The sequence below is a fragment of the Bubalus kerabau genome, chromosome 17, assembly GCF_029407905.1.
Source record: "Bubalus kerabau isolate K-KA32 ecotype Philippines breed swamp buffalo chromosome 17, PCC_UOA_SB_1v2, whole genome shotgun sequence".
NCBI classification, from domain to species: domain Eukaryota; kingdom Metazoa; phylum Chordata; class Mammalia; order Artiodactyla; family Bovidae; genus Bubalus; species Bubalus kerabau.
In genome coordinates, this window is record NC_073640.1 from 36,487,643 (window position 1) to 36,499,827 (window position 12,185).

The window sequence follows — 12,185 nt, forward strand, 5'->3', positions numbered from 1 at the left end:
CTGTGTCTTTCAGTTGAAAAATCTAGTTCCTTTATGTTTCAAGTAATTATTATCAATAAGGACTTATGCCTTTTGTTCATTGTTTTCTGGCTGTTTTCTAGACCCACTGTTTCTTTTTTTCTGATCCTTATGTCTTTTTTGGTGTAATTTAATGTCTTATGGTATGAGTATAATTTGACATCTTTATCTTGTTCTTGTGCATAGGTACTCCTGGGTTTTTCTTGTTATTGTCATGAGGCTTATATAAAATAGCTTAAAATTGGAGCATTCTATTTTTAACATCTTTTTAAAAAACTGATAACAACTTGATAGCATTCCTAAACGTTACATTTTTACTTCTCCTCCCCCTCACATATTAAGTTGTTGATATTACAGTTTACATATTTTTATATTATGTATCCAGTATCATATTATTATATTAATGCTTTTTAACTTATTTTCTAACTTTTTATCTAGAGCTTTAATTTAATTACTCAGCTGTAATTTAATTAATTTACAGAATCTAACTTTGAATCTAATTCAAATATTAGATATTTATCATCATCATTGAGTTTGATGTAGCCATATGTTTTTATGATGTTAATTAGCATCCTTTTCTCTTCCACTGAAAGAAACCCCTTTAGAATTTATATTAAGTGAGGTATAAGCGACTTAGCAGCAGCAGCAGTGGTAATGAATTTCCTCAGCTTTTGTTTGTTCGGGTAAGTTATTATCCCTCCTTCTTTTCAGAAATACAGCTTTGCTGGGTATAGAATACTTGGTTGACAGATTCCTCCTCCCCCACCCCCATTTTCAGTGTTTTGAATACATCATCCCATTCTCTCTTGGCATGCATAGTTTCTGTTGAGAATTCTGTCTAATATCTTATCATGTTTCCTTGTATGTAACATGTCCCTTTTTGCCTGCTGCTTTCAAAAAATTATTTTTTCCTTGACATGAAAATTTAATAAGAATGCGTCTCAGTGAAGCCCTATTCAGGTTTAAACTATTTAGAACCCTTTGTGCCTCATGGGTCTGGATATCCATTTCTTTCTCTGGGTTTGCAAAGTTTTATCCATTATTGCTTTCCATACAGTTTCTGTCCCTTTATATTTCTCTTCTCCTTTTGGGGTTTTTCTAATATGATTTTTTTTCTTTTAATGTTATCACCTATGTCCAGTAGGCTTTCTTTACTTTTTAAAAAAAATTCTTTTTGCCTTTTGTTCCTCTAACTAGATAACTTCAGGTGTCCTGTCTTCTGGTTGAATGGTTCAGTGGTCATTCTGGTTGAATGATATGGCCAAGACTGCTGTTGAAACTCTTTATTGAATCTTCAGTTCAATCACTGTATTCTTCTCTTCCAGGATTTTCACTTTTTAGGAGGGGAATGGGTTCTCTTTCTTTGAACCTCTCTCTTTTTCCCATGCATTGTTTTCCTAGTTTTGTTGTTTATGTGTTCTTGAAGTTAAGTAAATTTCTTTAAGAGGAATATTCTGAATTCTTTGTATGACAGTTCATAAATCTTCATTTCTTTGGGGGTCAATTCAAACATAAATGTGTGCTAAGCTCTCTGAACATGTGGGGCCACTGTCCTGGCTCCGCAGGCACTGAGTCACTGGTCAGGCTCACTATTCAAGTGCTGCTGTAGTTTAGGCTGTAGGGTGGGCTACAGAGATCTCTACAAGCTCTGCTGAGGTTTCCTGGTTGGCAGGTTTGGAGGCTGGGTTCAGCAGTGGGTGCAGACATGGATTACCTTCACTAATGCAGGTCAGGAGCTTCAAAGCAGGCCCCAAGGTTGATAAGACTCTAGTTTGGGGGGGTGAAATAGGCAGAACTGTGTACCAAGCTCTCAGGACAGATTGGGTTATCAGCTGGTTCTGCACATGGGCAGACCTGCTGGCTGAGGTCACATCTGAAGTGTTGCTGGACTGAGCAGCTTCCTGGTCTCAGGTCAAACCTCCTGGTCAGATGAGGAGCTATACTCAGCAGTGGGCAGAGCTATGAATTAACTCCCCAGTCTGGGAGAGCAGCAGAATTGTTCCAAGGCAACAGTGCTTTTTGTTTGGGGACTTGACTCCAGCCAAGCTGTACCCCCAAGTTCCCTGACCAAAAGAGGCCACTGGCTTTGTTCTAAAGATGGCTAGTGCTGCTGGCTAAGCTCTTAGTTCCAGTGTTGCTAGGATTAGTAGCTTCCGGGTTGTTTCAGCCAGGTTCCTGGTTGGGATAGTGAGGAGCTATACCCAGCAATGTGCAAGGCATGACTAATTCCCCTGCCTACAAGGAGAGGAAGACCAGGCCCTGAGATGGCAAGCCTCTTCTTTTGGGGTGCCAAATGAAGCAGACCTGTGCCCCACCAGATTCCCTGATCAGACTGCACCACCATCTTGTCTCTACAGAGGAGCAAAGTCACTGGTTGAGACTTCTATCAATATTTAGGCACTGGTACTAGGAACCTGGGGCTTCCCAGTGGCACAGTGGTAAAGAATCTACCTGCTAATGCAGGAAACACAGGAGACATGGGTTAGATCTCTGGGTCAAGAAGATCTCCTGGAGGAAGAAATGGCAACCCACTCCAGTATTTTTGCCTGCAAAATTCCATGGACAGAGGAGCTTAGTGGGCTGCAATCTGTGGGGTTGCAAAGAGCTGTACGTGATTGAGCACACACAAGCGCATGCGCATGCACACACACACACACACACACACACACACACACACACAATAGGAACTCAATCTGCCAAGATCTAAATGCTGGTTGCTGCAAGACCCTCCCTTCTTCTCCATCACAATCCAGTTGCCCATGGTCAAGCCCTGCAGACTTCCACACCATTCCCATGGGATGGGACCCAAGTGGGCCTCCTCAGAGGCAGCTCACAATGTTGGGGAAGCAGGATGTCTACCAGAGCCCTCATTTTGCCCCCTGGAGAAACCGTAGGATCAGGGAGGTTCTCTTACCCTCCTAACACGATTTGTCTCAGTGTCTGTGGTGCAGGGGGTATACTCCTGCCTCATGCCTATGTTCTAAAGTTTTCAAAATGGTATATTGTTCATAAATAGTAATTAGTTATTCCTGTGAGGGGAAACAAAGTCAAGAATGATCTGTGTCACCACCATGGTGCCATCATTCCTCCCATACCAGTGTTCCTAGTTCTTCTATCTGTCCAGAGACATGTAAGGATTATACGGCCTTGTACCTTCAAGGTTCAGCATAGCCACATGACTGTCTTCATCTAGTGAAATGTGACTATGAATTATCTGAGTTACCCTGAAGCCTGGTATTGAGATGTTGATGTCATAAGATGATGGCATCTCTAACAGATTGGATCCTTGTGGGACTACAGAGAGCAGAGTCCCCCTGCCCCAATTCAATTGGCCATGAAGCTTGCACAAGAAATAATCCTAGGACTTCCCTGGTGGTTCAGTGGTTAAGACTCCATGGTCCCAATGTAGGCAGCTCAGTTTCAATCCCTGGTCAGGGAACTAGATCTCACATGCTGCAACTAAAGATCCTCCCATGCCACAACTAAGACTCCAGGCAGTCAAATATATAAATTAATTTTTTAAAATAATCCTTTGTTGTTTTAAGCCACCAAGAAGCAGGGTTTGAATGTTATGGCAGCAAAACCTAATCTATCCTGACAGATACACATGTCTTCCAAGCTCTATATTAGAGACTCAGTCTGCAAAAATCTCTATGAGATAGATATGATTATTTCCACTTTGTAAGTGAGAAAACTAAGGTTCAGTCATTAACATACCATAAATCACACAATGAGTTAGAGTTGAAAGGGTTAAAAGAGGCAGTGATCCATGTTTCTGAAGATAAGCCTTTGGGTTTTGATGCTGAACAGAGTCATTGGTTTCTGCAAAGGGAAACTTTTTCATAGGTTTTGATCCCTCCCCTTAACAGCCTTAATCTTTGAAAAGAGAGGACATCTCAAAGACTGAGTTCTCAGCTGAGGTCAAATGAGAGTGAGGAATGGTGAAAGCAGAGGGCTGCAAAGGAATTATCTTTTAAAATAAGAAACTATAGAGCCTTCCCTGGTGGTCCAGTGGTTAAGAATTCATCTTGCAATGCAAGGGACTTGGGTTCAATCCCTGGTCAGGGAACTAAGATCCCACATGCCACGAGACAACTGAGCCTGCACTCCACAATGAAAAACCGCGCATGACACAACAAAGATGCCACATGCTGCAGCTAAGACCCAACGCAGCCAAATAAATAAATATTTAGGAAACTCTATATGCAAAAGAAAGGTTTTATCTGGAAACCAAAGCCCACTGGAGGCTGCAAATATGTCCCAGTGGACAGCAGCTGTCTGAAACAATAGCTGTTTGAATCATAGGTGATTAAACAATATCACAGTAGTGGATGAGGTCATGTAGATAAGGGTGCAACTGGAGAAAATAAAAGACAAAGGAAAAAGAAGGAATTCAAGGTATCAATTCTGGTGCATTAGGTTTTAACCAAGGTGAGACTGCACATTATCTTCATTGCCCAGTGGAAATCCACAGAGGAATGACAACTTTTTTTTTTTAATTGTAGTAAGTTTATAAGCTTTCAAGATGACTGGTCTATTATAATAAAACTCTTTCCTTACTTGACCTGCTGTGATCTACACAAGATAATGGAATTGCTTGCTTCTACACAAAGAAAGAAAGGGAAGATGTCCAACTTCATCTTCTTAAAATACTGTCCCATCTCTTTAAGCAAACCCACAAACTAAACCAATTATCACTTTACCTGGAATGTTCTCCAACAGATGATGAAGACATATGGTCCATAAACACAATCACTGTCTAAAAGTGAGCTATATAAACTTGCTGTTTTATGCATTAGAAAAATAATGTTAAAGGAGGCAAAATGATGTGCCTGGGGTCAAAAAGCTTGAGGTGGAACAGAGCAAGGGAGCCTTCTGCTCTCCCGTGACCTGCAGATGCTCATCCCAGTGGTTTTGTCTGATGTACCACCATCAACTAAGATGCCCTCTTTTTCTCTTCCCTTACTTCCTTGATCTGCATCCTGACCATTGTCTTTTACTTCATTGCAGCAGCCCCCAAATTGGTTTTCCTGCCTCTGGTCTCCCCATTGCAATTCCACCTCCAATAGATCACTGAATGATTTTTCAAAATAACAATTGGATCACATCAGTACCCTGATTTTAAGGTCTTCCATGGTTCCCTATGACTCTTAGGAGAAACCAAAGCACCTCATGACACAGAAGGCCCTTCACAGTCAGGCATCTCTCTATCCCTGTGGTTTTATTCCCTAGAATGTGCTCAAGGTCATGTTCCCCTTCAGTTCTGTGGAACCACACGGAGTTTCCTTGGCCTGTATTTCCACTCGTCCTTTGTTTCCTTCCAGACTCCTATTTACCTTTCAAAAGCCAAACCTAGCATTTCTTTCCCCAAGAAGCCCCCCTAGACATCCCACCCCACCCCAGCCTTTCTCAGATGCATTTGATTCTCTGCTTCAGTTCTCTCTCAATTTGACTTTCACCACCAATAAATTCCAAAGTCATTGAGATCAGGGAATCAGTCTCATTAATTTTTTATCATAAGACATAATATATGCCAATCATGTAAATAATATAGGAAGGGAGGGAGGAAGAGAGAGAGGAAGGAAAGAACCAAAAAAAAAAAAAAGCACAAATTCCCACGTTCCCTATTGCTTGGTCAGAGTCTTTTCTCCCATTTTATGGCTCTTTTGGCAATATCTGTAAATAAAATGTGTGTGTTTGTGCCCATTTGCTCAGTCTTGTCTGACTCTCTGCGACCCCATGGACTGTAGTTCGCCAGGTTCCTCTGTCCATGGAATTCTCCAGGCAAGAATACTAGAGTGGGTAGCCACTCCCTTCTCCAGGGGATCTTCCCAACTCAGGGATACAGCCTGGGTCTCTCCAGTCTCCTGCATTGGCAGGCAGATTCTTCAGCACTAGTGCCACTTGACCATGTATATATTCTGATAGTGAAAGTTATATTCCTATTTCATTTTCTGCTAGATCAAGAATAATAGTTAATATAGAAGTAACAGTCTACAGTGAGGTGTTCTTGCAGAGGTACTGCAAGTTCCAAACCGGCTGTTTAAGGTTGAGCATTGACACAAGAGGACCATACAAAGATGCCCATATAAGAGTTTGCTTGAGAGTTACACAATCTTTAAATAGCATCCGTGGGTACAGTACAATCTTACTGATATTCAGAAATACTTGGAATGCTATGCTAGGCAGATATTACTGCTTCCGCCCTACAGAAGAGGAAGTGTGAGAAACAGGCAATTCTTCAAGGCCACCTGGTAAGTCACTGGCAGAGCAGGGGACTTTATGTAGACCTCTGAACTTCACACCATTAAACTTCACTTTCCATACACCCCGCTGAGCCACTTTGCTTTAAATAAAAAGCAGGAAATTTCCTTGTCTTTACTGCTGCCCTGGGTTTGACTGCCCTTTGTTTGGGGTTTTATATTCAGCTCTCTATGCAAGTTGTTACAACTCAGCACTTACCCACTAATCTTCTCCAAGGGAGAGAATAACAATCCTTTCCTTGGGCTTATGCTTTTTTCCCTAAGATCTCAAAATTACTATTTCCCAAAGATTTTCCCTGAAGTGTAGAGTGTATAAAACAAGAGTGCATAAAAGAGAGAAAGAAAAGTCATTGGTCCTGTGAAGCCAAGGACTCTTTATAACCAGAAACCAACTTCAAATGAAGATTTGACCCCTAACTTAAAAATTCATGGAGGAATTTTTGTATTTGTATGGGGGATTTCTGCTAAAATCTTTATTTCTTTAAGTGCCCCCAGGCCTTTATTCTTTCATTTGTTCAGTCAATTCATCATTTAGTGAACATTAAGCTCCCCCACTGGACCAGGCATTTTTTTATACATAAGACTTGTTTACTTGGAAGCTTAAAATCTCAGATCTGGGGAGCATCTTAAATCTAGTAGAATCTCTCTTCCCTTTTCTTTCTGAATTTCATTCTTGAATTTTCTCTATGTTTCCATGCCAAGAGACTCTTCTGCCCAGGTCTGAATTGTTCTGCTGATGAGAGCTCATTACTTCCAGAGCTTCCTCAAGTTCAATAGGTTGCTACTTCCACTTGGTCAGTTTTCGAAGCAGACAATTCTCTCACCCTCAGGAAAGGACAGAAACACAGAGAGGCCAACTCATTAGGAGGCTTTGTACATCTTCCCCCCTGGTACCACAATGGACTAGCAGACTCCAGCCGGTTTTAAGACAAAAGAGACCCAACTGTAATTAAATAGTCACAGGAAATCCTTGTGGGTTTCTGCTTTTGCACTTTCAGGAGGACACTAATTAGGTGGGGAGCCCTTGTATGCAGGCTCCCTGGGCACAGCAGGTGCTGTTTGGAAGGTTTCCTCTCTGACCAGGAGCAGTGTTTGGACCCCTCATTGATTCTCTAAATTGTGTTTGCCCCACTAATAAAGCCCTAATGGTGGGAGCCGGCAGACCGCCTGCCCTTCTCCATCCGGGGCACTCTGCTGTCCCCCAGGGTGGGTTGCTGAGCATGAATGATCCCTTTGTCTTCATCTCAAATGTATTGGCAGTGCTTCAGAAGACAGTGGTGAATGAAAAACCACGTGTTTCTAATTGTTTTCTCTGGGATCCAACTGATTCCCTTAGGGCACCTCTCTCTCTCTCCCCCCTCCCCCCACACACACACACAGACTGATTTCCTTAGGGCATCTCTCTCTCTCTCTCTCTCTCTCTCTCTCTCTCTCTCTCTCTCTCTCACACACACACACACACACACACACACACACACACACACACACACAGACTGATTTCCTTAGGGCATCTCTCTCTCTCTGTCTTTCACACACACACACACACACACACACACACACACACACACACACACAGCTTTGGGATCAACACTGTCCTTAGACTTCCAGCTAATTACACCAACATGTGATTTTTTTTTTTTTTTTTAAAGAAGCACTGACATACAACGTTTTTCCAGGGAGAACACCTTCTCGACCCAAGTTTAGTTATCAGCCAGGTGAAGAGAAAAACGTGTGATTTCCTTCCCAATTAAAAGGCACACTGAGCCAAGACGAGCCACCTGTTTATATCAGGGAAGCTACAAAAATCTTCAGAACAGGGCTGCAGTTTCCTGAATGAAGGAACAAATGAATAAACAGCTGAAGGTAGAAGAAAGGAAGTGGGTGAAGCAAAGTGTTTAACCCAAAGCTGTGCAGACATTACTGAATGTGTATCTGGCCCCTGGTGCTGGGCCAGGGTCTCTCAACTACTGACATCTGGGACTGGATAATCCTTTGTTCTATGGGCTGTTCTGGGCATCTCTGCCTCCACCTATGAGATGCCGGTAGCAACGCCCCAACCCCAGTTGTGACCATCCAAAATGTCTCAGATCTTGTCAGATGTCCACGGGATAGGGGATTAAGGAGCACAGAAATCATTCCCAGTTAAAAAGTCACTGAATTAGATGAATCAAAAGGATGAGAGTTGAGAGACATCACATGAATGGGCCCTAGAGTTGGCAGCTGGCTAAGAATCCTAGCTTTATTCCTCCCTGAACCTACCTCATAAAGTCATGAGAATGAAATGAGAAGCCACACATAAGGTGCTCAGCACAACGTCCGGTCCATAGTGAGTGCATGATAAATATTAACTGGTGTCAATATCATCCACATGATTGTTTCTGCTATACACAGGATGACAGACCTCTTTGCCTGAGAGTAAGATGCTGTCTTTACACATCTGCTGGGCTCATTTAGTGCTGTTCATGTCAACCATCAGTTGTGGAGTTTCCAGTCTCCCTGTTTCAGACTTAGGAACCGCAGGGAATGAGGATGCTGGCATCACCCATGAACTCTTGGCTCCCTCCTGGGGTCTGCACAGGCCAGGGTCTGAGAAAGAAAGATGTTTCCCATGGAGGAGATGGCTGCTGACATTTTAACCAGTGCACTCAGCAGGCCTTAGGACCAGCCAGGGTCATAGGTCAGATTCCTGGTTCTCACAGTTGCCTTCCTCCAGAAGGAAAAGCCCCATGGTGCTAATGGGCTACCTTCAGCTTCTGGTTACAACCTGGGAACCATGAGGGGTTCCAGCAGCCTGGCTGCTAAAAGATTCCCATGTATCACACAGCTACTCACACCAACAGTCCCAGCCTCAGCATGGCCCAAACTGGGCTCCCAGACCCGCCTCCTCTCCAGCCCTCTGCTGCTCCATCTGCTTTATGCCGGCTTCTTGCAGTCCTCGCCTTGTGCTCTAGAAGTCTCTCTGCTGCTTCCAAAATCAGAGATGAGCAGCAGCCTCCTGACCATCCCCCATCTCCAGGGCATCCTCAAAACCACCAACCAGTATGCAACTGGGAGTTGTCTTCTCAGGCTTAAAAAGCTTCCGTGGCTCTCCATTTATTTTGGACTAAAGTCTTCATTTTGAAATATAAGCACTTAAATGTCCTTGCCCTTGCCTACGTCCCCTCATCTTTCAAGAAGTATCCACCCTTGCCACCCCCCTTCACTGTCTGCCCCTTGGCAAACAACCCCAAACAATTTCCTGAAGATGTCCCACTCCTCAGAACTGACTCATCCTCTCAGCCTTGTGAACAGGAGGCCCTTGACACCCAGGGATGTCAAGGGCCTGCAAAAGTGTTCAAGGTCTGGAAATATAGATGGATTGGATTATATATTTGAAAACAAATCAAAGAGAATAAACACATAATTACACACCCGCAAATCGATACATTGTAACTAGTCAAAGATAATTCAAGTTACAGAATTCTATATAAATACAAAAGATGAAATTATAGAAATAATCTTATTTTGCCAAAAGTGAAAATTGAGAGTGTAATATGAGCTGTGTGGGTGTATTTATGTTTGATACAAAATGAGGCGGGGCTCCTATCATCAGGAGAGACTTGAATGTGAAAAGGTTTCAAAATGTCTCTTTGAACCCTAGATCTTGCATGTATTCTCTCTTTTCCCCTCAGTATTATAGAGATATAATTGACATGCAAAGTGGTATAAGTTTAAGGTGTACAGCAAAATGACTTGACATGTACATATTGTAAAATGATTACCGGAGTGAGTTTAGTTAACACTCATCATTTTATATAGTTATAGATCTTTTTTCCTTGTGATGAGAACTTTTAAGATTTACTCTTAGTAACTTTCAAATATATCATACAGCCCTGTTAACTCTATTTATAATGTTGTACATTACATTACATTTGGATACTTTCACCCAATTCCTCCTGCCTCTGGTAACTATTAGGCTTCCCTGGTGGCTCAGAGGTTAAAGTGTCTGCCTCCAATGCGGGAGACCTGGGTTTGATCCCTGGGTCGGGAAGACCCCCTGGAGAAGGCAATGGCAACCCACTCCAGTATTCTTGCCTGGAGAATCCCATGGACAGAGGAGCCTGGTAGGCTACAGTCCACCAGGTCGCAAACAGTCGGTCACGACTGAGCGACTTCACTTTCTTTCTTTTTGGTAACTATAAATCTGATCTCATTCTACTAATTTAGGAATTTTCTTTTTGATTCTACACATGACTGAGATTATATAGTATTTGTCTTTTTCTGACTTATGTCACTCAGCAGAATGTCCTCAAGGTCCATCTATGTTTTCACAAGTGGCAGGATTTCCTTCTTTTTTATGGCTGAATATTATTTAAGTGTATGTCCGTATGTGCATATGTATGTATGTATACATATGCACACACACCTCATATACTTTATCTACTCATCTGTGGATTGGCACTTAGGATGTTTCCAAGTCTTGGCTATTGTAAATAATGCTGCAATGAACACTGAGGGGCAGGTATCTTTTTGACAGAGTTATTTCATTTTCTTTGGACATATCCCAGAAGTGGGATTGCTAGGTCATTTGAAATTACTATTTTTGATTTTTTTTTAAGAACTTCCATGCAGTTTTCCGTAGAGTTGATGCCAATTTACATTCCCCCCAACAGTGCACAAGGGTTCTCTCTTCTCCACAACCTCACCAGCATTTATTACTACCTCTTGCCTTTTTGATAGTAGCCATTCTGACAGGCACAAGGTGATGTCTCATTGTGATTTTGACTTGCATTTCCCTAATATTAGTGGTGCTGAGCACTTTTGTGTATTTGTTAGTCATTTAAATATTTTCTTTGGAAAAATATCTCCATTTTAAAATTGGATTGAGGTTTTTTTTTTACTATTGAGTTTTCTGAGTTTCTTATCTCTTTCAGACACTAACTTTGTAACAGATACATTATTTGTAAATACTTCTTCCTTTTCTGTAGGTTGCCTTTTCATCTTGTTGATCATTTCTTTTGCTGTGTGGGAGCTTTTTAGTTCAGTGTAACCCAACTTGATTTTTATTTTGCTGCTTGCACTTTAGCTATCATATCCTAAGATCATTGCCAGGATTCAAGCAGCTTTTCCCTTATGCTTTCTTCTAGCATTTTATGGTTTTATGTCTTACATTTAAGTATTTAACCCACTTTGAGTTAAGTTTTGTGACTGGTGGAAGATAGGGATCTAGTTTCATTCTTTTACATGTGAATGTCCAATTTTTTCCCAGCACTATTTATTGAAGAGACTGACTTTTCTACATGGAATATTCTTGACTCCTTTGTGAAGTAGTAATTAATTGTATATACATGATTTATTCCTGGGTTCTTGATTCTGTTCCAGTAGTCTGTCTGTTTTTTATTTCAATACCATTCTGTTTTGATTACTATTACTTTATAATTACCATGACATCAGAAATTGTTATGCCTCTGGCATTGACTTTTAAGAACTGATGTGGCTATTGGGCATCTTTTATGGATCTATATTTTTTCTACTTCTATAAAATTGGTATCAGAACACTGATAGTAATTGCACTGAGTCAATACTGGGCTTTGGATAACATAGATATCTTAAAAATATTAATTTTTCCTATCTGTAAACACATTATCATTTATTTGAGTTCAATTTTTTAAATCAATATCTTATAGTTTTCAGTGCAGAGATATTTCACCTCTTTAAATTTATTCCTAAGTATTATATTGTTTTACATGCTACTGCGGATGGGATTGTTTTCTTTATTTTTCAAGTAATTCATTGTTAATGTATAGAAATGCTAATACGTTTGTAAGTTGACTGTATCCTGCAACTTATTATGTTGATTAGATCTAACGGGTTTTTAGTAGTCTTTAGGACTTTCTATATATAAATATAGAATGCAAATACAGA

At 41.2% G+C, this 12,185-nt stretch overlaps 1 protein-coding gene across 1 annotated transcript in view; it reads right to left on the reverse strand.

The window, feature by feature from the left end:
• Window positions 1–6,586: 6,586 nt before the first annotated feature.
• The window catches only part of LOC129631575 (uncharacterized), a 478,809-nt gene continuing 473,210 nt past the window's right edge, over window positions 6,587–12,185 (reverse strand). The window contains exon 5 of the transcript XR_008704088.1: window positions 6,587–7,106. The gene's annotated coding sequence lies outside the window, so the exon portion shown is untranslated. The remainder of the gene's footprint in view (window positions 7,107–12,185) is intronic.